Source organism: Podarcis vaucheri, assembly GCF_965113315.1.
Source record: "Podarcis vaucheri genome assembly, chromosome: 6".
Classification (NCBI taxonomy): Eukaryota; Metazoa; Chordata; class Lepidosauria; order Squamata; family Lacertidae; genus Podarcis; species Podarcis vaucheri.
The window spans coordinates 107,479,372-107,505,557 of NC_138764.1; the positions used below are offsets into that span (position 1 = coordinate 107,479,372).

A 26,186-nucleotide genomic window follows, 5' to 3' on the forward strand; every position below is an offset into this window, starting at 1 on the left:
CCGTTGTAAATTGAATCCATTGAATAATCGTAGAGTCATGGAATTGTAGAGTTGGAAGAGACCCGAAGGACCATCTGCAATGCAGGAATCCAAAGCGGTAGAAAACAAGCTTGCTCCACAGGACAGCTCCTCAGGTACTGGAAGGTGTGTTTTGTGTGTAGGAAGGCGCTGGCCAGACAAAGTGAAGACTTGCGGATGGAAGAGGCCCCCGTCCAGAGCAGGCCAGTGGCCTGTCCAGTCCAGCATCCTCTTCTCGCAGTCGCCCCCATGGGACACCCCCAAGGAGGACCAGGGCGCAAGAGCACTTCCTGCCCTCCTGGGGTTCCCAGCAGCTGGCGTTCAAAAGCATCGCTGCCTCCAGCCAGAATTCCACTTGCCGGTTTCCCCACAGGCTCCTGGGAGACATGGATGTCCGACCCTTGGCCTCATCCTGCAGGCTCTGCCTAGGTTCCTATGCTCCCCCCAGTGGCTTCAAAATTTCAGCAGCTCCCTGCGCGAAGCCAAAATGTGGCCCCACCCCACCTCTCCCCTCCCCTCCTTGTTGCAGCGCCCTCTTGGCTCAGCGCCTAGTGCAGGTAAACCCCTTGCACTCGCCTCAAACACCCCCCCCATTCTGCAGGGAGGGGCCACGGACTGGGCTTCTCGTGAGCCACTGAGAGCAGAAGCTCCAGCCCTCAATGCAAGCCAGAGGGAAGCCCAAAGCAGCCCTGGCCTGGAAGGCAGGCAGGAAAGGGGGACAAAGGCTGTCCAAGAGGAAGCTAAAATATTCAGAGAATGAAAAGGACAGATTAAAACACGAAATGGATTTCGTGCCCCTTGACAAGCGCAAAAGGAATTGGCTTCTTTTAATCAAATGTTTGGCAGAAAGATGAATTATTTATCGTCCAATATGGCCTGGTTAAATAGAAAATGGACCTGTGTTCACAGCTTGGGTGCCTGCAGTTCCTCACCTCTGCATGCCCCCAGATTCCTGGGGGGGGGGAGCAGTGAGGAGCTCAAGCCAGGCAAGGGGTGGGCAACCGTCCCCAGCTCCGCAGTGCACCGCCCAGGCTTCAAGGTCAGAGGTCAAGGTCACGGCTGCCCCGTGTGGCAGAGAACGCTCAAAGCCTGCAGCTTCCTCCTCCGAAGACTCCTGGGAACCGTAGTTCACCCCCCAGTGAGCTGCAATCCCTAGAGCAAAGCGCAGCTCCCAGGAGAAGCCCCTGGGGTGTGGGAGGGACCCAGAGTCATCCTTCTCGGGGGAGGGGGGACATCTTCAGCCCAAGGGCCCCATCCCCTTCTGGACAACCTTCCCAGGGTCACATGCCAGGGGGGGCGAGGCCAGGTGCAAAAGGGGTGGAGCAATGAAGGCAAATGACACTTCTAATGGCAGGTGATGGATGGGGGGGGGGAGTAAAGTGTTAACTAGCTGGCCCTGCCTTCCAGCATCTTCGTCAGAACATGCCGTGAGCCCCGGCGGGCTCCCAGAACCTGAAAACTGCAGAGGGGGCGGCTGGCGAGGAGAGCCGCCTGGATCAGACCAACGGGGGCCTGCCGGACCCAGCATCCTGTCCTCCCAGTAGCCCACCAGCAGCTCCCCTGGGAAGAAGCCCACCAGGAGGACCCAGCAGAGCAGCAACATGCCCCCCCCTTCCCCTTCCCACGGGAGGCAGGGAGAACCGCCAACTGGGATGGCTTTCCAAGAGCATCAGGCAAATCCATGGAGGAGGAGGAGGAGGAGGAGGAGGAGGAGGAAAGGCTCCCAGTGGCTCCCAGTCAGGATATCCCAGAAGCTGGAAACCCCAGGATTGCGCTCGGATCCTGCTTGTGGCTATACGGCCTAGGACCCTCATACCTACGGAACCGCCTCTCCTGGTATGCCCCACAGAGGAACCTACGGTTTGCAAATAATAACATCCTCAAGGTCCCAGGCCTCAGAGAGGTTAGGCTGGCCGCAACTAGAGCCAGGGCCTTCTCGGCTGCGGCTCCAACCTGGTGGAACGCTCTGTCACAAGAGACTAGGGCCCTGCGGGACTTGACATCTTTCCACAGGGCCTGCAAGACAGAGTTGTTCCGCCAGGCCTTTGGTCAGGGCGCAGCCTGACTCCCTCCTCTGGCAACCTGCACAAAAGTTTGCTTAATTGGTTGCCATCAATTTGATTTTAATTAATTTTTATAATGAAATATTTTTAGATTGTGTGACTATTTGACTGTTTGATTATTTGATTGTTGTTAGCCGCCCTGAGCCCGGCTTTGGCTGGGGAGGGCGGGATATAAATAAAATTTATTATTATTAATTTATTATTGTGGATTTGCCAGTGACATCTGGTTGGCCCCTGTGGGAACTGAGTGCTGGACTGGATGGGTCCCCTTGGGCCAGATCCAGCAGCCAGGCTCTCCTGGTGTCCTTAACTGGCCTTCCGGGACATCTGGCCCCTGATCCTGGAGAAAGGAGAGGTGCATCAGGACTTTGGCTCAGGAGCAGCCGCAGCTGGCCAGGTCCAGCTCCTAAAAATCCCTCACCCCCATCTGTCTCTCACTCAGCATCAAGCAGCCAGAGGATTTGACATGCTAGCATATTGGGGTGGGGGGTGTTCTGCCTCTTCGAAGCCACTAATCCCCCCCATGGACCCCCATTATTTGAAAACCCCACTGGCCACTCCCACCCCATTGCCAGGGGGTCAGGTGAAGGAGAGGCAGAGACCAGCCAGAGGCAGGCAGGGTGAAGACTGCTGCAGATGAGGAAAGGAGGGAGGGGCGGCCACTGCCGCCCCCCCACACTTTGGAAAAGATGCCCTCCAGCCTCCCCTGACTCCCAGGCCAGCGGCTTGTTGGCTCTCAAGTCAAACTCCCAGGAGGAATCACCCCCCAAGCCCTCTATGCTGTGGGCACAGCAGCCCCAGTGGCCAGCCCCGGCTCCAGCCCCACAGTGCCTGCCCTCTTCCCCACCCCCCACGAGCATGGACAGGGGCCTGTCACAACCAGCGCTTCCCTCGTGGCTCCAACGCCATCCGGCCCCAACCTAACGCAATTCACATTTCCATCAAGTCTCCACACATCTGCATCATGCATCATTTCCAGGGTTCATTTTGCATGCAGCAAACTTGCAGGGTGTTGCTTTCCTGGCAGTGGAATCTTAATTGTTGACTTGCAGCAAGGCGGCTCTGTGGGCACAAGGCAGGAGCAGGAAGGAGCAGGCGGGCAGGTGGAGGCGTTGGAGGGGAAATGTCAGGGGGGAGCAGGGAGGAGGTGTCATGGATGCTTGGGTCGAGATTCCTGCATTGCAGGGACTTGGACTACATGGCCCTGGGGACCTCTTCCAGCTCCACAGCTTGTATGATCCTCTGATTCTTCCCCAGCAGAAGCCAGAAGGGGCAAGTGCCACCCCCCCAAGGGAATGGGAGCAAGGGCTGCCCAGGAAGTCAGAGAACCCTTTCCGGGTCAGCTCTGGTCCTGGCAGTTGCTGGAGCAGCCACAGAGAGAGTCAGGCGGGTGCCAGGCAGGCGGGAAAAGGTGCCTACCCACCTGGGCATGGCCAGCAAGACAGACTCCCTCTTCCTCATCCACAGGCGGGAGATGGAGAATATGAGAGGAGCTTGTAATCTCAGGCCAGTGGCCTATCCAATCCAGCCTCCTGTTCTCACAAGGGAAACCCACAAGCAGGATTGGAGAACAGAGTCTTCTCCTGGGGCTTCCAGCTAATGTTATTCGAAACCACTTGTGCCGCCAACAGAGGGGGGGCAGACCCATCCTGGCCAGGAGCCACAGATCTCTTGATCCTCCTCCATGAATTTGCCTCTTCCTCTTTTAAAGTCATCAAGGTTGGTGGCCATCACTGCCTCTGCAAAATCATGATATCTCTTACCACAAGGATGTGGCTCAAGTTCCAACAGTTGAAAAACACAACGTTAAAAGCAGTTGGGACAGATTTCAAGGAAGAGAGCAGGGTGGGGGCCCTCAAATGTATTCAGCTCAGCGTTACTCCAGAGGGACCCACTGAAATAATGACTGAGTTGAATAAGTTGATTTCAATGGGCCTATGAAGAGTAAAACTTATACCTCCAGTTATCTCAGGGGTCAAAGGTCAGGGGGAAAGGTTACTGGGATGCAAGAGGTGAGGAGGAGACCATCCAAGTCAGATGATCACCAAGATTCTGAACTGGACCCAGAAACAAACTGACCACCAGCCCAGCAGACACCCAAGAATCACCCAAAAGGTGACTCCATGGGCAAGCGCCCAGCCACGCCCCTCCTGCCTCCTTCTGGGCCAAGTGAAGTTTCTGATCAGTCTTCAAGGGCCGTCCCAGGTACAGCACACGGCAGCAGTCCAACCTGGATGGAACCACAGCAGGCTGGATCTTCTGGGGAACCTCCAGGCTCCTTGGACTACTCATGGCTGAGCTAGACATTTGGTGAGGGGTGGGAGAGGGGACCCCACAGAAGCCAACTCCTTCGGCCCCCGAGATTCCCAGTGCCCTGGGGGGGGTCGGGTCCCAGCCCCACCCAGGAGTCTTCCAGGCCCCCAGCCAAGGAGCAGGCGACTGTCAGGCATGTGGAAGAATGAAGGTAATTAGCCGCTTTAATGCCAGTTGCAGACTAATCTTTCACACTTAGGAAAATTGTTCCAATGATTTTCTTATTTTCAGGGGAACTCATTAAATAAGAATTAGAAACCAGATACGATAGTAGATAAGAAAATTAGCTCTGCCGCCATATCCTGCCAAAACAGGGCAATTTGGCTGCTGTCTCCTCCTGGGTCTCCAGAAGGGGAGGGAGGCATCCGCCCGTCTCCAGGTAAGGACCCTCGGGCCCAAAGTCCTGCCCACTCCCCCAGCCTGGCCAGCTGACTGCCAGGCTCAGCTTCTTGCCAAGAGTGGTGCGGGGAGATCTGGAAGCAGGGGCCTCTGAGCACCTGCAGAGTGCTTTCCTGCAGCGCAGAGTTGGCGGGTTTCAGCCCACCCAAGCACCCGAGGGACGAGCGGAAGGGGACCAGAGAGTGGACTCAGGTCTGCGTATGCCCCCCATGGACACCTCCGCCTGCTTCTCCCCCCCCCCCCCCGGGGACTGGGGGCAGAATTAGAGATCCTGGTGTAGTTACTTGGATAATAGGGAAGGGGACCCCCAGGGTGGGAGTTCTAGCTCTACAATTTTATGAGTCTATGAAACTCCTTTTCCCTTTTCTCATTAGCAAAACTGGGCAAATTGTTCATCCATTCATGTCTGAACATTCGTCCTCTGTCTGTGCCAAGATGCCACCGCGCTGCCTCAGGCAACATGGACTGACCTCTGCCTTTGCCAGTGGGGGGAGCCAAAGGGAAGCCCCCCCCCATGGTTATGAGACCCAGGGGCCACCCGGCCAGCTTCCTCCTTCCAATCCATGGGAGGGGAAATGTCACGCAAGACAGGCTGCTGGGAATGTTCTTCCGCAAAGGGTTGGTGGGGGGAGTCTTTGACTGAGGAAACTGGGGGTGAGAAGCCAAAACACCCCCTGCTGCTTCCCGGATCAAAGGAGTGGCTCCCCGCAGCTGCTGTTGAGTTTCCAAGGGAGCCATGGGGGGGGGGCGCCAGCCACAGACCTCCTGAGCTACCGCAAAACATGGGAAATGAGATTCGTGGTCGGGATCCATTGCTAGCTTTAAAAAAAGAAGGAAAAGGAAGTCCAGATTCTGTTCCGGGTTCCAAAGAGGGCAGCCCAAATCGCTGAAGTTCCCCCACCCTCCCACAAGGAGAACGACAAGCAACTAGGTTTTAATTTGGTGAGGGCTCTGATGGGAGAGGGCTTGATAAAGTTATGAGAAATGTGAAGACACAATTTTTCTCCTATTCTAATAGAGGGAGATGGGGCGGGGGATGCTCAACGAAGTAAGACTAGCAGCCTGTCCAGGACTGGCAAAAGCAAGAACTCGTTTTGCCGTCCTAGTCGGGGCTGATGGGAGCTGTAGTCCAAAGCACCAGGATGTCATCAGGCGGCGGAACAGGAAGCCTGCTTTGCAAAAGTTAAGGTTTGCCAAACTATTCTGTGCAGCACCTTCCACCCTCGCTTCCCCATTAAACAGCTTGACTGCCCCCGAATCACCATGCTGGAATTGGTGTGGCCCTCTACTGGCAGCCACGCTAACTGCAGCATGACGACAGCCTTACATTTTAATATATATAGGAAGAAAATAAGGCAGTTTGTTTACTTCCACTTTTATATCCCTCCTTCCTTCCTCCAAGGACCTCAGCGTGGCATGCATGGTTGTGCTCCTCCACATTACATCCTCACCACAGCCCTGTGAAGTAGGTTAGGCTAAGTCACTCCTGGCTGAATGGGAATTTGAACCCTAGCCCATCTCTCTAACCACCACATGAAGACCAAGGGGGGTCCATCTAGCCTTGCCTCCTGCAGGAGCCGACCAGATGCCTCAGGGAGAGACGCCCACAAGCAGGGCATGAAGGGGAGTAGTCGCCATAGCTGCATTGAACCTCCATGGCCAAAGGCAGTCTACCTTTGAATAGAAGTCTCTGGGGACAAACTCCCTGCAGAGCACCAGTCTTCCTGCCCTGCTTGGGGGATTTCTTTCCTGCCAAAGGGCTTTGATCCCATGGCCAGCTGGAAGAAAAGCACCCACCCCACCCCACCCCACCCCACCCATCACTTGCAGGTCTGAGACAAAGGCTGAGCGTAGAAAAATCTTGGGCCTGCAGAGCGCTGGACTCTGTGCGTATTTATACCTACAAGCAAAAGGTGTCCTTGATTTTCCTTTCCACACAGAGAACTCCAAAGCAGCCAACGTCAGTCAGGACAAAAACACCAAAGAACAGCACCAACAACTCCAATTAAAACAAAAAAGATCGAAAGAGCAGATAATTCTTATTATTTTTTAAGGTAGAGCTGAACCTGGTTAGTAATCTAAAAACCATCTCACACCTGCGCAGTGGATGGACTCGGCAGGACGGCCAGGCGCAGGTGGGGGGGCTCAAGAAACGCCCCCTGGGGCTCTTTCCAATTAAATTCAAGTGTTTCTTTCGTTATTAGAAGGGGGGCAAAAATCTTTAAAATAAAGTGACCTCCTTCAGTAAAAGGGCGGGCAGGCCCCTGATGGGTGGAGGTGGCCCTTGAGGGAAAAGGGCCCTTGCAGAAAGGTCAACCCCCGATGGCGTCTCCAGGTATGGAGGGGAAGACCCTCAAGGCTGAAACCCCGGCTGCCAGCCAGGGTCCGCAGCACTGAGATGGGTGGGGCAATCCAGCCCCCTACATGGCGTCGTCCTCAGCCATTGGGGGCTTCGATGGATAAGCAGCTGGCCTTGGGTGGCAGCCCTGGGCAGCAGCCTCAGCCTCTGGCATTTGCCCACTATCTCTGCAAGGTCCCGGGTGCTAGTCCCTAGAAAGGATGGAGGGTCCCTGCAAGAGGGGCTGGCGCTCCGGGACAGAGGCCTTGCTTTTCAGAAGTGGAGGCTGCAGGCTCAACCTTGGGCATCCACTCCAGGTTTAAAGAGAAATCATAGAATGGTAGAGTTGGAAGGGACCCCCAAAGGTCATCCAGTCCAACCCTCTGCGATGCAGGAATCTCAACCAAAGCATCCCTGGCAGAAAGCCCTCCAACCTCTGCTTAAAAACCTCCAAGGAGGGAGAGTCCACCACCTCCTGAGGGAATCTCGTGGGCCAGGCAGGGAAACAGGCGCAAAGGCCTGAGGGGCTGGAGCTGCTGCCAGTCTGAGCAGACCGCCCTGGCAAGACTGGCCCACCAGACTCATAGGGTTGTGAATGCGGTTTGGGCTGTAGGCTCAAGACAGCCAGATCCGGGCCAATGGGTGCAGATCCTTGTGGCCTGAAGGAGCCCATGGCAACCAGGCGGGGGGGGGTCTGTGGCAGCGCCCGCCCCCTTTCCCCTCCCCCGCCCGCTCTCCAGCACATCACCTTCCTCCTTCCCAGCAGCTGCAGACGCCCTGCGCACTCCTGATGCAAGAAACAGGCTTTTAGCGTCCTGTCTAGTAGAATCAAATTTTTATATCCTTTCACGGCCAATAAATCCAGCTGGGAGAGGAGAGGCAGAAGGGGCGTAAAAGCCCTCGTAAATGCTGCCAGCAGCAGAGTGGAGGGGCCCCTCCCAACACACACACACAGCGACGGCAACAGCTCCATCGCCCGCGCGGATCCCCGATAACGGCGGCAAATGCTTACACCCGTCTCCCGTCTCATTTTCCCAGCTTGATCTCCGCTGTCGCAGTGTGATGGTTTCACCCCATTAGCCTTCCTTAAAAAAGTGATCCCAGCCCCACGCCTCTTATTGCCCACATAAATCAGGTGGCTGGGAATACAGAGCACCTTTAAATAAACAGCTGATGGAAGTGAAGTTCCAGGATCATTATTAATAGCTTTCCATTTCAGCGGCCACTGTGCTGTGACATCCGTCCCCGGGAGAGAACGCTCGCGCCTCCCGGCTCCCAGCACGACTGGTCCCCCGAGGCTCCGGGCAGGAGGAACGGCTGCACCCGCCCCTTAATTGCAGGGACCCCGTCCGCTAACGGAATGCTAATGCCAGCCAGAAGGAGGAGAAGGGTCTGCGGAGCAGGAGACGGGGGACCCTTGCCAGGCCTCCGAGGCGGAAGAGGAGGAAGAGGAGGAGAAAGCCCCCCTTGGTCAGGAGGAGGAGGAGGAAGAGATGGAGGAAGCCACACAGTGGCCTTTGGGGAAAAGCAGGGGTCCTCCCTCCCCCCCCGCCCCATACCAGGAGGACTAGGGGTGCTGCTGCTCCTCACCCAGAGACGGGGAGAGAGTGTGCAGACTGAGGAGGCAGAACCAGCCCTGCTGAGGGCAGCTGCTTTTACCTGACCGGATCCAATTTATTTTTCCCCAGCCAGCCCCAGGCAGAGACGGAATCGATCCCTCAGCCCTCTCTCTGGTAATTAGCCAGCTCCCCTGGGAGAAGCCAGCAGGTGCTCCCCAGCCCGGAATAGCAGAGAGGGGCTGGGCAAAGCGGCCTGCCAGGAAAGCAGCCAGTGGGGCAGATCTGGGGCCCAGCGGGAAGGAGAGAGGCCCAGCGGGCAGCGGGTGCCAGGACTGAAGCAGGGAGGGGGCATTTCCAGCCACAGGACTCCTGGACACATAGCCTACCTTCCTCTTGAACCTCATCAGCCCTCACTTGGAACAGCCCCCCATCAACAAACGCCCCCCCCCCATTTCCCCTTCCTAAAGATTCAAAGCATCTCAAGCCAAGCAGAGATGAGGCTGGAGAAGATGCCAACCGCTAGCCCAACTCCTGGCTACTGAAGAGCTGGAGAAACCCTGTTTTGCTGGACTCCATGCCCTCCAGGACCCACTGGAATCTAGGGCAGCCCATTCTCGGAGGAGCTTGCACCAATGAATGGGCTTTGAGGCAAACTGGGTGGCAGCCCCTGGCAGAGGAAGGCCTGGTCTGCCTGGCACAAGCCACCAGTCAACTTCCCTCTGCCACCATCCTGTGGAGCTGGCGCAGCTGCTGCATCTTCTTCACTCCCTGGTACACACCTGACTCCCAAGGAGACCATACAAGCACGGGATGGCAGAGTTGGAAAGGGCCCACATGGTCGTCCGGGAGCACCAGGAGGGGCGGGACAGCCAAGTCCCCAGGCACCCCTGGCACAACCACCTGGGCACTCAGCACCTCAGCTAGCCCTCAACACCTGGAATGGGGCAGCAGCAACCGAGAGCCAGTGTAGTGGTTAGAGAGTCAAGCCAAGACCTGGGAAACCAGGGTTCAAAAAAAACCCCCTCAGCCATGCAGCTCACTGGGTGACCTTGGGGACCAGTCACTGCCTATCAACCTACCTCACAGGGTTGTTGTGGGGATTAAACGAGGAGGGGGAGAACCATGCTTTCCCCCCCCTTGACCTCCTTGGAGGAAAAGGTGGGATTTGAAAGCCAACCATAGATAAAACAATTAACAGCCTCACAGCAGAACAGGCCTGGGAAGTACAAGGGGCCCAGCTGTGACCTTTGCCATGCAGCGCCCACCAGGCAGCAGCTGCCACCTTGGAACAGGCTCTGCCCAGCCCTGAGCCCCAGGACTGCCCCCCAAGTACTCTTCTCCTGGGGCTGGCAGGTGGACCTCCACAAAGCAGAAACCTTGAGTCCTGTGCGGTGGTGATTGCTCTCCTGTGATCTCCACCACAGCCACCCGAGGGGCACTTGGGAAAATGCTAAATGCAAGAGCACCCAAGGCAGGTGGGGGGGGAGAAGGGGGAGGGGGCTGGAGCAGCAGCAGCAGCATGGTGGGGAGCAGAGATGCCAAGAGGAGGAAGGTGGGCTGAGGATGGGTGCCAGGCAGGTGCCAGCCTGTGGAAGAGAGATGTGTGACCCCAGGCACCACCCGCCCACCTAATTGGCGTTGGCAAGGGAGCAGCAAACTGCCCTCCCCAGCCAGGCCCCTGGGCAATGCCAGCAGGAAAGGACAGTCCTTCCAGGCAGAGAGGGTTCTACTGAGACAGACGGCAGCCCCCTCCCCTGCCTGCCTGCCCCCCCCCCCCGAGGTGCAGCCTTTCCTTCCCGGCCTCTCCAGGCATCGCAGAGGGAGAGCAAGCATCACGGAGGCAATTCTTGCCGCCTGAGCACCGTGCGCACACATGCACGCCAGACAGCAGCCCCCCTCCCCTCACGGTCCTGCCTGCCTCTGCCTCACACACTTTCCGCCTCTTTGCAATTCCACTCCGCAGGTTGTTGCTGCCTCTGCTCGCTGGCTGGTTCGCAGTGGCTCCCTTTGTTCCAGAGGCTGCTGCCGCGGCTGCCTCCTCCTCCTCCTCTGGCTGCTCTCACCTCCCTTGTCCCTCTTTAGCCTGTTTGATGAGCAGAACGTCAGAACTCTTTGCACACAAAGCAGCCAAGCAGCCGGCCTCTTCTGAGAGGGAAGGCACCCCTCCTCTCGCTCTCACAGCCGCAGCAGCTCTACCAGAGAGAGGGGAGCTTCGGGTGCCCACTGCTGGGGGCAGGACAGGCGGGCAAGAGAGGCAGGCAGCCCACCCCCACCCCCAGAAAGTGCGCCTCCTGCAACGGGCCACCAGGAGGCACAAGCTGCAGGCAGCATCCAAGATTGGCAGGTCTCCCAAGGACACAAGAACTCTCCTGTCTCTCTCGAATATCGGGGGGGGGGGGAGGGCTGGGAAATGGAAGACCCCAGAAGAAGCAGAAGAATGCCACATGCCCAACCAGCCCCACCAGCTGACACAGTCATATGGGGTACCAGCACCCCATTTTTCTGGGTAGCGTTCTCCAGTATAGCTGCCCCACAGAGAGCAGGCAGGCAGCTGTCAGCTGAGCCAGGCAGCCAAGCCAAGCCAGAGGAGCCCCCCCCCCACGCCAACAGCCACAACTGTTCCACCATCTCTCCCAGCATTCCCCACAGAGCCCGGAGCCCCGGGGCAGACGGAGGCCTTGACCTGCTCAGACCCCACGCGGAGTGGGAGAGCGGCAAAGGCGGGGGGGCAAGGGAGGCCTCAACTGTTAGATCCACGGTAGTTAACAGCTTAGCTAGATCACGAGGCAGCAGCCCAGGCATTTCCTTGGGGATGTGTCCTGGTTCCAGGGCTGATCATTACGGAGCCCGCAAGCCAAGCCAAGCCAATTCAGACAGGATTGCAGCCCCTTTGGAGGACGGGGCTGGAATTCATAGAAGAACTTCGTGACTTTGAAACGGGGAGGAATCAAGAAAATCAAGGACATGAGCAGGAATGCAGAAGCAGAACAGCAGCCAGCCCCACTTGGGCTGGGTGAGGCGGGCTGGGAGTCCCCACGGCGGAGTTGTGCAGGAACCCCGTTCCGAGCAGGAGTCCAGGCAGCCGCCAGCCGTCCCCAGCGCAAAAGCAGCTCCTGCTAGGTCACAGATTTATACAGTGGTACCTCAGTTTACAAACTTAATCTGTTCCAGAAGTCCGTTCTTAAACCAAAACCGTTCTTAAACGGAGGCACGCCTTCCCTAATGAGGCCTCCCGCCACCGGTGCGCTTCCACCGTTCAGCTTCCGTTCTTAGACCAAGGTAAAGTTCGCAAACTGGGACACTATTTCCGGTTTTGCGGAGTTCGTAAACTGAATCGTTCTTAAACAGGGCTGTTCTTAAACTGAGGTCCCACTGTACACTGCTTAAATATGAAGGCCGCCATTTACCCTCCTTCTGCAGAAAGGCAGCCCCAGGGGAAACTGGCCCCACTTTGGAATAATACGCAAAGGCTCCCGCAGTGGTTTTTGGACTGGCATCACAATGAGAGCAAGCAAATGTGCCTCCCCAAACCACAATGCCCCAGAGAGTGGAGAAAACATTTGGAGCAAATGGGGGGGGCCAGGCAGCAGCCTCCCTTTTCCTGCCTACTTCCCCCTCCAAACAGCCCTTGGCCAGGAGGATTCACCTAGGGGAAAGGAAGAGGGAAACTGGGGACTGCATTTGCCTGCAGCGGGTGGGCTGCCCCACAGCCGGGCAGTGATGCTTCCTGCAAGGGATGGGGCAGGAAGGAGAGACACTGCTGCCATGGAAGGTTCATTGAGGGCTTCTGCCGGGATCCCCTCTTGCCCCCCAACCCCTTTTCCCCTCTGCAGAATCAGGAGTGACAAAAAGGCTCCTGGGATCTTAAAGGCCAAATGTGTCCCCCCCCAAAAAAACATGCCCCTTTCTCCCTCCCCAATTCCTCAGTGCTGCACCAGGTGCCCAGGAGGGCCCAGAGTTTCCGGGGGGGGGCTGTGAGCTGGGGGCAAGAGCTTCGGAAAGAGGCACAGCACTCAGCAGGCCACTTACTGGAAAGCATCCGCTCCAGCCGCCTCCCTGCCCCCCTCCCGGGGGGGGGCAGTGCACGTCGCCAGCCTTGGAGCAGACCCAGCCTGGGCAGCTTTGCCTGCTGACGGATCCACTTTCGGCTGCGAGGAGAGACTTTGCCTGCCGTCCAGCACTAATTACCCAGAGCAAGGCAGCGGCAGCCTGGCCCAGCCCGGCCCGGCCCTGGCTCATCAGCTCCCAAGCGAGCGAGACAGCCAGCGAGAAAGCGGGGGGCAGGCCAGTGACCCTCCGGGCAGCTTGTTAGCAGGCGCTGCGGGTCACCTGGCCAGAGCACAGCCGCCGCCAGCTCTGCAGGACAGCTGGGCTGCGCTGGCAAAGGGCAGGACCACCTTGTCAGGGTGGCGTCTCTGCCCCGTCCCGGCCCCTGGGGGGGGGAGCCCCTGGGGTGCACAGAAGCAACTGCACAGGCCTGGGACAGCTGCTGCTGGGCTCAAGTCGCCCCCTCTTCATCAGGAGAGGTGCTGGCCTTCCAGGGCCACGAGAGGCTTACGGACCCAGGAGGATGGATCTCTCCCTGAGGAGACCCACACGGCCTTGTCCGGAATAGCAGCAAGAGATGGGCCTCTGCATCTCCTCCCCAGCCCCATTTCACGCCCAGGGCGCTCAGGCACCCAATTCTGTCCTGGGGAGGGAGGGAGAGGAAGCTGTTGCACAGAGGGTGGGGCCTGTAGAATTTCACCTTCCTGGGTTTTCAGCAGAACATGGGGAGGGATTCGGAAATGGAGAGAGCGATCAGAAGGGACAACTTCTGGGGCAACGGCAATGTCATCACGTGGCGGCGCCCCATAGTTGGGACAGGCCTGCTGAAAAGAGGCAGCGGTCCCTTTGCTCCCCAAAATGGGCACTTAGCTCAGAAAGTCCCAGGGGCACAGACTCAGGCAGAGACACCCGCCCACCCCTCCCAGCAGAAAGCTGCTTCTTCCTGAGACAGAGACCAAGTGGGTCTATTGTTTGCGGAAGAATGAGCTCCCCCCCCCCAGCCCAGGAAGCAGTGAGACTTGGCTCCTTGCCTGAGCATGCCTTGCAGTTGCCATAGGGATGCCACAGCCGCCACAAAAGGGGCCTTCCAGAGGCAAGCCAGCCCAGCCCTGCCTGCGTGGGGGGGGGGGTGAGGCCCCGACGGGGCTTCACGGGACAGGTAGGGGGGCAGCCAAAGGCAGAGCCTGCCCACCCTCTGCCTCCCCCAGGCACCGTGTTGGAGCCTCTCAGAGGACAGGCTGCGCCCTTTCTGCCCCAGAGCCACTGAGCCCCACGGCACAGAGTCCAGTGGGGGAAGGGAGCCCTCCGCAGCCCCAGCCAGAAGTCTGCCACTCTGAGCTCCTTGGAGAAAAGGGTGAGAAATACCGTATTTTTTGCACCATAACACTCACTTTTTCCCTCCTAGAAAGTAAGGGGAAATGTCTGTGCGTGTTATGGAGGAAATGCCTACGGGTGGCATGCCTACGGATTTTCCCCCTCTAAAAACTACATGCGTGTTATGGTCGGGTGCGTGTTATAGAGCGAAAAATACGGCAAATGCAATAAACAAACACGAAGCCTTCATGCAGAGCAGAGGCCTCCGAGAGCAAGCCAAGGGGCAACTGGGGATCTGACTGCGAGGTCTGCAAGCAGCATTCAGCCAGGGAATGGGCAGCGGGGAGGGGGGTTTGTCTTACAAATATCACCACACCCTCCAGGTGCTCTCTCTTACCAACTCTCCAGCAGCCTGACCCTAATCATGCTTATTGCAATGAAACTTACTCGGAATCTTAGAATCGTAGAATTTGAAGGGTCCCCTAGGGTCATCTAGTCCAACCCCCTGCAATTCAGGAATAAGTGAAGGCACTTGGCTACCAGGGTGGTCAGAGATGGCCAGGATCCAGGCACAACCAATGGTTACCAATGGTTTTTAAACATATTTTATACATAGTTTTAGTTCTATCAATGTTTAATTGTATTTGAATGATTGGTTTTTCTATGTTTTTAGCAGTTCTTGCAAGTCACCTTGAGTCCTGTCAGGGGGAAAGGTGGGGTATTAATAAAATAAAATAAAGACACGCTGATTATGTTCTGTCTCCGCTGTTGGAGGCAGCAAAGCTTCTGAACAGGGCCTTTCCTGTGCTGGCTCCCCTTGTGGAACACTCTCCCCAGGGAGGCCCGCCCTTCCTTGCAAGCCTCCTGGATCTTGCTGCAGCCTGCCTCTCCTTCCCTGCACTTTCTACCTGCCTGCTCCCCGATTCCAGCACCCCTCCCTTCCATGGTGGGCTTTTGGGCTCACAGCATGGCAGCCAATCAATTCCCCAGCTAACTCTGGCCCTTGGGTTCCTAATCTGGCCCTCAGCATCTGTGGCTCTATGGAGTCATAGAATTCTAGTGCTGGAAGGGATCCCAAGGGTCATCCAGCCCAACCCCCTGAAATGCAGGCCTCTCAACATAGGCCAATCAACTACATAGTCATATTTAGGTCCCCAACTTTCACCTGAATAACAGACTCCTTGCAAAGTCTCTTTGCAAGGCATTATGCAACTTGCGCTGCTCCTGCAACCAGCTGCAAAACATGTGCCCATTAAGCCACAGGTTTGCGGCTTTCTGTGGAAGCAGAGGTTTCATGGCCCACCCAAGAAGGCCAGGTCTCTCCCCCCCCCCAAACCCTCCCTGAGATTCATGGGAGAACTGCAAGCCATTCTCAGGTCAGCCACACTGGATTTCCCTTCCCCAAATCCTGGCCACCTGCTCCTTCTCAGGACAGCCCACAGTCGGCCCACCCCCTCATGCCTGCCCTGCTGATCTCAGTCCCAGCCCTGCTCAGGCGGGAACTGCCAGGGCTCCTGCCAGCCTGCTAGGTGGGGTGCGAGACCCAGCGCCCTGGAGACCTGGCTCTCACCAGGAGCTTCCCTGGAGCCTTCTCCAGGGATCTTTCCCCCCCTGCGCACTGGAGACATGCAGCTGCTCCCCTCCTGGGGATGGAGGAGAGCAGGGCAGCATCTCCAGCCCCCCCCCCGCCCCCCCCCCAGCCTGTCCTGCTTAAAGAACCCCAAGTCTTTCCTGTGAACTCGCCACTCCCTGACCTCCTGCTCTGGAGCTTCTTCCTCACCCGCTTCAAGACGGCAACAATTCTTCAAATTTATCACCCAATATGAATGATTCAGGAGCAGGCACGGCGCCAACATCCTCTCTTGTCATTTGGCTGAAACTCTGCAGAGTCTTTATAACCCACAAGGGCCCAGCGTGGTCGTCAGCGGGCCAAGGACCCAAGCGGAGCAGGAGGGGGCAGGCAGCCTCCCCCTCCCTCAAGCGCTTCTCCTTCTCAATGCCTCCTCCGGGGCCCAGACAGGCAGCCTCTAGAGCAGCTCAGCACCCCCCCCATTTCCCCCAGCACCCAGACTTGAGAGCTGGAAGGGACCTCAGAGGACATCCAGTCCAACCCCCTTCAATGACAGGGGCCAGGTGGGCTGAGAGGCTGAACATCTGCCCAGGACAACCCACTGCTGGAGCAGAACATCACAAGACCCAGCGGGACCTGGTCTAGCGTCCTCTTCCCAGAGCGGCCCAAAGGACCCGAGTGCGAGAGCCCACGCCCCCGTTCCCAGCAACTGGGATTCAGAAGCATTTACAGCCTCCAACTTGCCAGCTCGGCTGGGGTGGGGGCAGCAGCCTTCTGAGAAAGAGGGTCCCCCGCGTGGCTTTCCTGGTTTGGGGGCAGGCTCCGGTTCCCCTTACCCCCCCCCCCAGGCTGATTGATTCACTCAAGAGAGCCTGGAGGATGCGCTGCCCAAGGAACAATTCTTCCCATGCGGGGACTTGTAAAGCAACAAGAAGTCACCCAACATGAATGCAAGGGAAGCTCAGGAACAGGAGAACCCAGGAGAGAGGAAGCCCAGAATTGCACAGGGAAGGGGAAAGGAGTTTCTGCCAGCTCATCAGAAACTGGCCCTGAGCAACTGTGACCCTCTAGGGTCAGCACCAAAGCGCAGGCCCTGCTCCCTCCCACTGCCCTGCTCCCCCCAGGGTGGAACCCACCCCTCCATCTCGAGGAGCAGCGGGCATTTGCCAGCACTGCTTCTGCCTCCCTCCACTCCCCAGGGACCCTTCCCCGTGTGGCTTCTGGCAATTGTGCCTCCTTCAGCTGAATCGCTCCCGTGGGACTCTTGCAAAGCCTGAAGCCCAGAGGGAGGAAGCCCCAGGTGGGCATGAACAAGGAAGCAGGGAGGCCGCCTGGCACGGCTGTGCCCACACAAGAAGCACCCCCAAGCCCCCTCTAAGGAGAGGGGCAAGTCTCCCTGCCCCACAAGAGATCACTCCCAGCAGCTTCACTCAAGAGGCCCAGCCAAGCAGGCCAGAGCCACTCGGGTGCCTCTTTGGGTCTTCTGAGCAGAAGAGCTGTCTGGCTGGAAAGCGGCCTCCCAGGCCCAACAGGATAGGAGCCCAGGGAGCAGACTTCAGGCGAGGCCGGCCATGGACCCCCGTCTACGCAGACTGGCAGCAAGGGCTCCCTGGGTTTCAGAGAGCAGTCTCTCCCAGGCCTAGGGGGGGGGGACAGAGATTGAACCCAGGCAGAAGAACCCAAGGAGAGCCTGCAGGATCCGGCCAAGGGCCCGTCCATCCCAGCACCCTCTTCTCACAGGGGCCAACCAGATGGACCAGGGCACAAAAGCAGCTCTCCCCTTCCGTTGCTTCCAGTCTCGGTTTCCAGAAGCACTGCTGTCTTCAGCTGTGGAGCACCTTCTGCATGCCAGGCCCCTGCTCTGCCCCTGCGCCACAGCCCCAGGCAGGCACAAAGAGACGCTGCTGTGTGTTCCTAGCATGTGAGAATCAAAGATTGACTGCCTCTGAAGATGGAGGCTCCCTTCAGCTCCGCGGCTCCATCACCACATTGTTCTACCGCCAAGCACAGCGCTCACACTGGTGAGCATTGCAACGCATCCCCCCCCAGCGCAAAGAACAGAGCAACAACACTGTGCAGGGGGGGGCTGGCGGGTGTGGGCAGGCACGTGCGTGGACACAGCCACACTCTCTCTCACACACACGTGCCCAAGCACACACACGCACACGCAGCGCCTCAGCAGGCAACAGACCCCATGCCAGATCCCGCCAAAAGAGGCTTTCTTATTTATTAAATTTATATCTGCCGCTTTCTTCCCAGCTGCCTCAGATTAAGAGCCGGACTCAGGGAGCCAGAAGTGGTCTAGTCCTGCGCGCCCCTCGGAAGCCGAAGGGCACGGGAGCTGCAGGAGGGGCGCTGCTGCCTCCCCTCCCCGTTTCTGCCATTCCAGGAAACACCTGGAGAAGGCACGCTCGCAAAGGCACTTCCCACGCCCAGAGAGAGAGAGCCGCCGCCCTCCTGCCCCCAGCAAGGCCCGGCCGGGGGGCGGGCGGGCAGCCACTCACCCATCCAGGGGCAGCCGCCCGAGAGCGGCCCGGCTGAGCGCGGAGGTCCCGTGGCCGCGCAGAGTTGATCCGCACCCAACTTGGCCGCCCGCTGCCGCGCTCGCACGCCCAGGCAGCGCCAGCCTCGCCGCTTCCGCGCCTGCCGGTGCACGAGCAGGCGTGCCCCCGGCAGCACCAACTCCCAGCTCCACAGACACCAGCGCCCCACAAGCTGTGGGGCAACGGGCTGCTCCAGGCATGGGGGGGAGGGGGCCCCCTCCGCCAAGGAAAGCCGCTCCTTCCCCCTCAATGCGAGGCGGGTGCCTCTGGAAGGAGCAGCGGCAGGTCAGCCAAAGCAGCGGGGCCCCCCCCTATAAAAATGTGCTATTTTGTCCCTACCGAGACCGGGGAGCGCTCCGAAGGGTCTCCTCGCGAGGGTCCAGCAGATGGAGGGAAGCGAGCGGACTCCGAAGCCCCGCAGAGCCCGGCAGCTCCTTGCCAGGAGATCAAAGTCAAATTTACCAGAAACCGATTAAAAATAAACATGGAGCGGCTCGGTCTCTGCCTCTCCTCCGCACGTGCGGGGACTGGGAACATCCACAGGCGGGGACGGAGCGGGGAGAGGAGGGCAGACCTGGACGGGGATCGTGCGTGCGGGGGGGGGCGTAAATCCCCCCTAGACCTCCGCAAGAAGCATCCCCTGCAATCCAGGTGAGGGGTCCTGGTGATACCTGGGCGGCACTGCAGAAGACTTGGAAGTCTCCAGCGGGGGCGGGCGGGCGGGGGTCCCTCTCTGGCCACGCTTGCTCAGGTGAAGCACTGCCTGGCCCTCCTGCCCGCAGGCGCCCCCCCCCCCGCCAGAGGAAGGGCCCCCCAGAGACAGCACACGCAGACAGAGAGAATGGCTCAGTGGCCCCCTTCCTGGGGGGAGCATCTGCGGACCAGTCCTGCCCAGCGCCCTCCAAAGTGGTACGTCGAGGGAGAGTGGGCCCTGCCACAGTCAGCCCCCCCACACACACACCTTTGGCTGGGCACACTTTAGATGCCCCACCCTCGCTAAGGACTCCTCCCCAAAATGACTTTCTCCTAACTGCGGGGTGCGCCCCCCCGAGAGCAGGGGGAATCCCAAAGATGCCCCACAGCGTCCAGAGAACCAAATGTCCCAAGCAGACGGCCCCCCAACCCCTCATTCCCCAAAGCATTGTGAGTGGGCGCCCCAGAGTCTAGGTAAGGCAGGATGCTTCTTGGGGGGGGGCTCCTGGTTATGCGGGGGAGGGCTGGCAGGGCTCACCCCATGGGAGGGGGGAGGGACAGGCAAGAATTCCAAAGGGACCTCTCCCGGCAAGAGCCCCCTTCTTTCCGCTCCCGGGCAGACCCCGTCTCTCGCACAGGGGCATCCAAACCACGGCAAGCCGGCCAGGACCCTCCCGCTTGCGGCCCCCCCTGTTCCGCCCATGTCCCCCCAGTCTGGCCGAGGGTCCCCAGCCAACCAGCCGGGCTCCGGCCAGGGCCTCTGCTGGGCGACCGGAGGCGGGACGGGGAGGCACGTGAAGCGAACCGCGGCTGCCGTCGGAACAAGAAGCGAGCTTTGGAAAGCCGCGACTCCCGAGCGAGCGACACCCCTGCGAGGTGGGTCCGGCTGAGAAGCAGCCGTGGAAGGAGAGGGGATTTTAATCCAGGCTTCGGGGGGACCCTCCCCGCAGACTAAGGGGGGCCGAGCTACCTGGCGACGGCAGGCCCGGCTAGGGGCGCGCGGGCAAGGCGAAGGGTTGCCTCCACAGGGGCCTCGCCCTCCCGAAAGGGGGCGCCGCCCCGAGGGACAGGGGCCCAGCGACGCCCCCAGCCCACCAAGGGGCCCGGGGCCGTCCCCTCCGGGAGCAGCGCCGGCGACGAGAGCGGCGGAGGCGGCGCCAAAGTTTGCCGAGCGGCGGCGGAAAGTTGCGCTCCTCGGCGGCGGCGGCGACGCCCTCCGCTGCTGCCCGACGGGGCGGGCGCCCACCTCCCGGCGCGGCGGCGGCTGCTCTTACCTGGGCGGCGGGCGATGCTCCGGCGACAGCTCCTCTCGTGGCGGCGGCATCGGCACCGGCTCAGCGCCGCGGTGGCGGCGGCGGGCGGAGCGCGAGGCGAGCTGCAGCCGGCGCGGCGCGAGACCAGCCCTCCGTTCGCCTCGCCCAGCCCCGGCGCCGCTGGAGCGCGCAGAGCGCACGGCCCGGGGATCCGCGAGCCCAGCTTCGCCCGCCGCCGGGAACGAAGGCGGCGGCGGCGCGCGGAGGAGGGAGCTCGGCGGGCGGCGGGGGGGGCACCCGGCACGGAGCCACGGGGACGGGTGGGGCGGCCGGGGCTGCTGGCGCCGCAGGACGAGCAGGAGGCGGAGGAGAGAGCCTCTTGCGCCCCGCTCCGGCCCGGCTTCTCCGGGGCCCTTCTCCGCCCGCCCCCCACCGGCAACCGGAGGGGCTGCGCCCGCTCCCTGCCGCCCTCTGGCGCCGACGGCGGCTCTTCCACGGCGGCTCTTTGGCTCCCTCCGGCGGCGACGGGGCGCCGCGCTGCTCGCCTTCGTGCTCTGCCCGCTGTGCCCCGTCGAGCCCGCGCGGCGGGCGCCCTCCCCGTCGCCCAACACCCCGCGCTCCCCGCGCAGAAAGAGGCTGCCCGGGCGGACAAGCTCCTCCTCCTGCCCCGCTCTTTCCGCGCGGAAGGCTGAGCGCTCTGCACGCGCTCAAGAGCACGCCCGCCATTCCTCTTAGGGGTCCCGGCCCGCGCTTCCTCGAGGGCTAAGCGCCCGAGGGTGTTGGGCGGGACGGAAACCGAGTCTTTCCTGGGCGCCGTGGCCGAGAGAGCCGCCTCTGGCGCACCCCCCCCCGCCCCCAATCTCTCTCCTCCGGACCCCCCAACGGCAGGAGCAGCTGCCCAGTAGCAAGACCTCTGCCTGTTTCTCCAGGGTTAGGTACCTTTAAGGACGAAGCAAGTAAACGCGTGTCACGCGGGAACGGCGGCAGTGGAGCGCGACTTGGCTGCCCAGCGTTGATTCTGCGTCACGTGTGAACGGTGCTTGCCGCGCCGTGGGCCAGGAGCGGGTCGGGCCAGGCGAGAGGCCGCTCACTGCCGGTGTCGCAGCGCCCCCTGCGGGCACAAGGAGAACGAGCCTGTCCAGTCCAGCCTCCTTTCCGCGCTCCTTCGTGGTCGCGGCGGGAACCACTCGCCCTCCGACGGGGAACGCAGCGCTTCCGTCCATGAGGGTAGCCAGGAATTTTGGGGGATCAAGCCCTTTGTTAGGGGGGTCTGAACCTCAGTTTGCTATATACATTTTTATTGCATTTTACTGATTTGAGGGAGCAGCTGCTCCTCCCTGCCCCCCCCTCTACGCCCATGCTTAGCCCCCTCCCCAAAAAAGGCTTAATGCCGGAAAGCGTCCTGCTCTGCCGCTAACTGACTATTTCCCCACTGGGTGACCTTGGAGGTTTTCTTCAGAGGTCGGATCCTGGCCACCTCTCAGGGATGCTCTAGTCGCGGTTCCTGCGTTGCAGGGGGTTGGGCTAGATGACCCTCAGGATCCCCTCCAGCTCCATAGTTCTGTGATTCTGGAGAAGCAAGGATGTGGGAGAGGCTCCCCCCCCCAGCCAATTTTCAGGAAAGAGGAGGAGCAGCTTTGATGTCCCAGGGAGGGCAGAAGGAGAAAGGGGGAGCCATACAGTTTATATGACTCCTTCCTAGCATGGGTGTAGCCAGGATTTTTGTGGGGCGGGGGGGGGGCAGGACTTGGTTGGGAGGCAGGACTTTTGTTGGGGGGGCAGAACCGACGTGATTGGTCAGTTAAGTATTTCCGTTGTTTTACTTGATCTTCCCCTTGGCTCTGCCCATGCTTCCTGGGCTGCCCCTAAGACTCAAATCCTGCCCAAGCCAGGACTGCCCTCTTTCCTGGGCATGAGAGGCACGCCCTCCTCAAATTAATACCCTTGGCAGTCAGAGGAGACGGGAGCAGCTCTGTCCAGGGGAGCCGGGTGGCACTGGAAAGGGCTCTGGTGGTCCCCTTGCTACCCCTCTCCCCACCTCATCAAAAGAGCCCTGAGACGGGTTCAGACCCAGCATCTCCTCCTCACAGCAGCCCAGCAGCTGCCCCAGAGGGGAGTGTGATAGGAATTTATGGTCTGAGATATATGGTAATATTCATAACCGCACATACATAGGTCAGCACAGGAAGACCAACCTGGAACCATTTTGGTTCCTAAACTGACCAAATGTTTTCTCTGCAAGGTTAAACTGGAAAAGTCTCCCCATTGTCTCTTTCCTCTTTCCTCAGAAATCCTGTCTTAAGGACACATTTAAGATATGAATAGGGTGTGAGCCTGTGACCTGGCCCAGGAAATAAGTATTTTACCACTACAAAAGAATGGCCAGGCTCCCCAGGCAATCCAATCAAGTAACTTGCCAGACAAGAGATAAACTGTGACAGGAGAAAAACAACATTTAAATTTCTGTGATGTAGGTGGGATGTATCTGAGGGGTGGTCTTAGGTTACACCCCTTCTGTGATGTATGCATAATGTTTCTGGGGGTGGTCTTGATCTAGAGAATGGGAATTTCAAAAGTCTTTATAAGCCATTGCACAGCATTTTTGTGGGTCCTCTTCCTCTCCTGCGTGTGAGGGGGGCACCCTGTTGCAACAGATCAATAAAGATCAAGCTTACTAGCTGCTTTGCTTCTCAATATTCTCTGGTTGGCCTCTGTTATTTTCTCCTACCAATAGGGAACCTATGTAAGGACTCTATATGGGCTCTTGGATACCCCATAAGGGAAAAGGGCATATTTTTATTTACAGCAGGAGAAGCCTGCAAGCAGGACTTGAGGGCAAGACTTCCAGGAAATGGTACCCGGAAGCATCACTGGGGGGAAGGCAGAGCAGAGCCATCCTGGCCAGGGCCTTCTGGGAGGGGCTGGGGAGAGGAAGAGGCCCTCCTCCTCCCCATTCCCAGGGGGAGCTCCGTGGGGCAGGAGGAGGCAGCCTTGGCAAACAGCCCCACTTACCCACTCCTCTTCCAGGCGCTGCTGCCATGAATTCCTGAGGACCCCAAATGCATCTCTCTTCCTTGTCAAAAGGAAGCAACTCACCCTGCCCCCCCACTCTGTCTCCACGGATGGCTCCCCACTTTGTGTGGGCAGGACACAAGGCAGGACCCCACCCCCAGGAGTCCTCTTGCTGGGTGGTGGCTGCTCCTGGCCTTCTCCTCTCCTCCCCCCCCCCCACTCTCTTTTCTTTTTCTGCTCCTTTGTCTGCCGGAATTGAAAGTCAAAGGCTTCCTTCAACTTGCAGAGGCTGCTTTCATCTCTCCTGCTCATTGGGAAAGCTGCTCTGACTGAAGGACCGTGACACGAACTCCTCAAGGCCTGTTTGAAGAGGCTGCAGACACCCCAGAAGAGGTGCTTCCTGGCCCCAGGCGTGGAGAGGAGTCCCGATGCTGAATGCAGGGCAGGCGGGGGGGGTTGTTGTGTTGTATTGTGTTTTGATTATTTCTTATCCCGTAGAGGAAGAGTTCAGCCAGAAGTGAGGAGCTCTTGCTGGAGTGGTGGCTTGCCCCCAGAAGGCACCAGGAAAGGGGGGTCTCCCATCCCCTGACCCACCCCTGTGGGAGTGGGGGGTGGGTGCCTGCCAGGGAGGCAGTGGGGTGGGGGCTGCTGTGTTCTGGAGGGCTTCTTCCCATAATGGACATCATACACATTTAATAATAATAATGTTGGAAGATTCGGGGCAGCTAAAAGGAAATCCTTTTTCATGCAGCGCAGAGGCAGACGAGGGCACTTGCTCCCCCAGAAGGCGGAAATGGCTTTGGAAGAGGCTTGGAGCAATCCAGGGAGGGCTCCTAGCCAGGGGGGCTGGGCTCTGCCTCCACGGCTGGAGACCCCAGGGCTTCTGAATGCCATTTCTTGAAAAGCAAGCGAGGGCTCGCATTCTGCTCCCTGGTTTTCCAGAGGTGGCTGGTTGGCTGCTGAGAGAACTGGGTGCTGGGTGTTTTGAGCAGAGGTAGGCGGTCATCTGTCGTATATGATGGCTTTCCTGGCCCAGCCAGAGCCCGGAGAGGCTGCTCCTCACCCAGGCCACCTTGCCCGGGCTCTCAAGGGCCCTCTTCCATTCAGCCCAGCAGTGGCCCTGCTCCTTGGCAGAAGGGAGATGCCAGTGTGGCCTGGGGGAGCCTCCGGTGCCACACCAGAGCAGCCTGGGGCACGGCAGCCCTTCCCTGGTTTGCCTTGCAGAACACCGGGGGGGGGACCCTGCAATGAAGACCCCCTGCTTTCAGCCTCCTCCTACATCACACCAGCAGTCCTTCTGTATCCCAGCTGCCGGAAACTGCGGGAGGAGAGAGGGCTCTTCTGCTCAGGATTTGCTCATAGGCCGTCACTGGGCCAACATTCACGGTGATAACAGGGTGCTGGGCTGGGTGACCTGATGCTGCAGGCTCTTCCGACGTGCTTGGAAGCCGCCTGCTGGGGATGGGGAGCCGGCCTTGTTGCCAGGGGATCTGCAGCCTCTGTGCCCGCCTCCCCGCCCACCTTGTCCGCGTGATTGATGAGCAGGGAGGCAGCTGCGCCAGCCGTGGCCTCCGCCTGGGAAAAGGTTTCTGCAGGGCCCTTCCTGCTCTCTGCTGCTGCTCAGGGGCACCAGTGGGGGCTCCCTTGTGGGGGGAGGAGAGGGCTCCCTTTGGGGTTCTGCCCCCACAGATTCCTGCTGAGGCACCCAAGGCAAATCTGCCTCCCCAGCATTGGCCTGGGAGCAAGGGGCGTCCATCCCTCACTGTGCCCTCCATGCCTCTGCAGGACAGAAGGTCTATAGTCCCCAGTATATGTCCTTTAAGCCTTCAGATTCCCCACCAGTGAGTGGCGTTCTCTGGGGAGATTCCCCTGCCGTCCCGCCTCCATTCCTCGCCAAGCAAGCCCTCCTATCCACAAAAGCAAGCCTCTCTCCTGTGGACTGGCCCTTGTGGTGGTCACAGAATTGTAAATTTGGAAGGGACTCCAAGGGTCATCCAGTCCAGCCCCCTGCAATGCGGGAATCTCAGCTCAAGCATCCCGGACAGATGGCCATCCAACCTCCGCTTCACAACCTCCAAGGAAGGCGAGGCCACAAACTCCCAAGGGAATCAAAACCAAAGGAAGAGACAGTGTCTGGACACCTCCGCTGGACATTCTCTGCAACACGAACTGAGCTGACCTGCTACCTGCCTGGCCTTGACTGCTGTTGTGTCAGCATCCACAGCTCTCGACTGGCTCTGCCCATCACCCTTTGCAATGCCTCACACCAAGAATTTGCTTCCAGAACATCAAGCCCCTGTTCCCACTCTGCTCTCCTGCTTTTCCTGGAAGACATTCCATTACCTCCTTGGTCTTCCCACACAAGTGAAACCCGCCTCTCTGGAGACACCTGTGGCATTTGTGGTTGCCTGGCTGCTTCTGGCCACTGACTCCAGTGGCACGCAAAGGAATTTAGATCAGCTGAAGGCTGGTGATGGCTACTGGTCATGGCGGCTGTGTTCTCCCTCCAGAATCACAAGCGGGGAAAGTGCTGCTGTGCTCAGTGCATAAGAACATCAGGCGAGTCTGCTGGATCAGACCAATGGCCCATCTAGTCCCCACAGGGTCTGGCCACAAGGTTCAGGGGGGAGCCTGCAGCAACAGCCCCCGCCCACCTGTGATTCCCAGCAACTGCCTTTCAGAGGCCTAATGCTGTTTTCACAGCTGGCTCAGGTATGGAAGCTGATTTGAGGGACAAGTTCCCTAGTTAGAAGATCAGCAATTTCACATCTGAGTTCTTTGAGAGCTCTCATGTGGATGCCATCTGGACCTGGCGATTCGTCAGTATTTATTTTGCCTATTAGACCTAGAATTTAATCTCTCATCACCACTATCTGCCTCAGTTCTGCAGACGCCTCTCGTGCAAAAATTAATTCAGGCACTGGGATGGGCCCTGCATCTTCCATTTCCAGGACAGGTGCAAAGAAAGTCAGCTTCTCTGCCATCTCCTTCTCCTCCTTTGGTCCTCCTTGGACTCCCTGGTCATCGAAGAGTCCAACCACGTCCTGCTACTAATGTACCAAAC

General features: G+C 59.1%; 2 protein-coding genes across 6 annotated transcripts in view; one reads left to right on the top strand and one right to left on the bottom strand.

Moving 5' to 3' along the window:
* Nucleotides 1–21,120, bottom strand: part of CDH22 (cadherin 22) — a 96,882-nt gene extending 75,762 nt beyond the window's left edge. The window contains exon 1 of one of the 4 annotated variants that reach the window (XM_082225965.1): nt 21,050–21,120. The gene's annotated coding sequence lies outside the window, so the exon portion shown is untranslated. Of the gene's footprint in view, nt 1–18,125; nt 18,217–18,503; nt 18,889–20,131; nt 20,213–21,049 lie in introns of those variants that run through there. The other 3 variants (XM_082225962.1, XM_082225964.1, XM_082225963.1) reach the window with 3 other exon arrangements.
* Nucleotides 1–26,186, top strand: part of SNRPB (small nuclear ribonucleoprotein polypeptides B and B1) — a 260,152-nt gene that overhangs the window by 176,067 nt on the left and 57,899 nt on the right. The window lies entirely within an intron of this gene.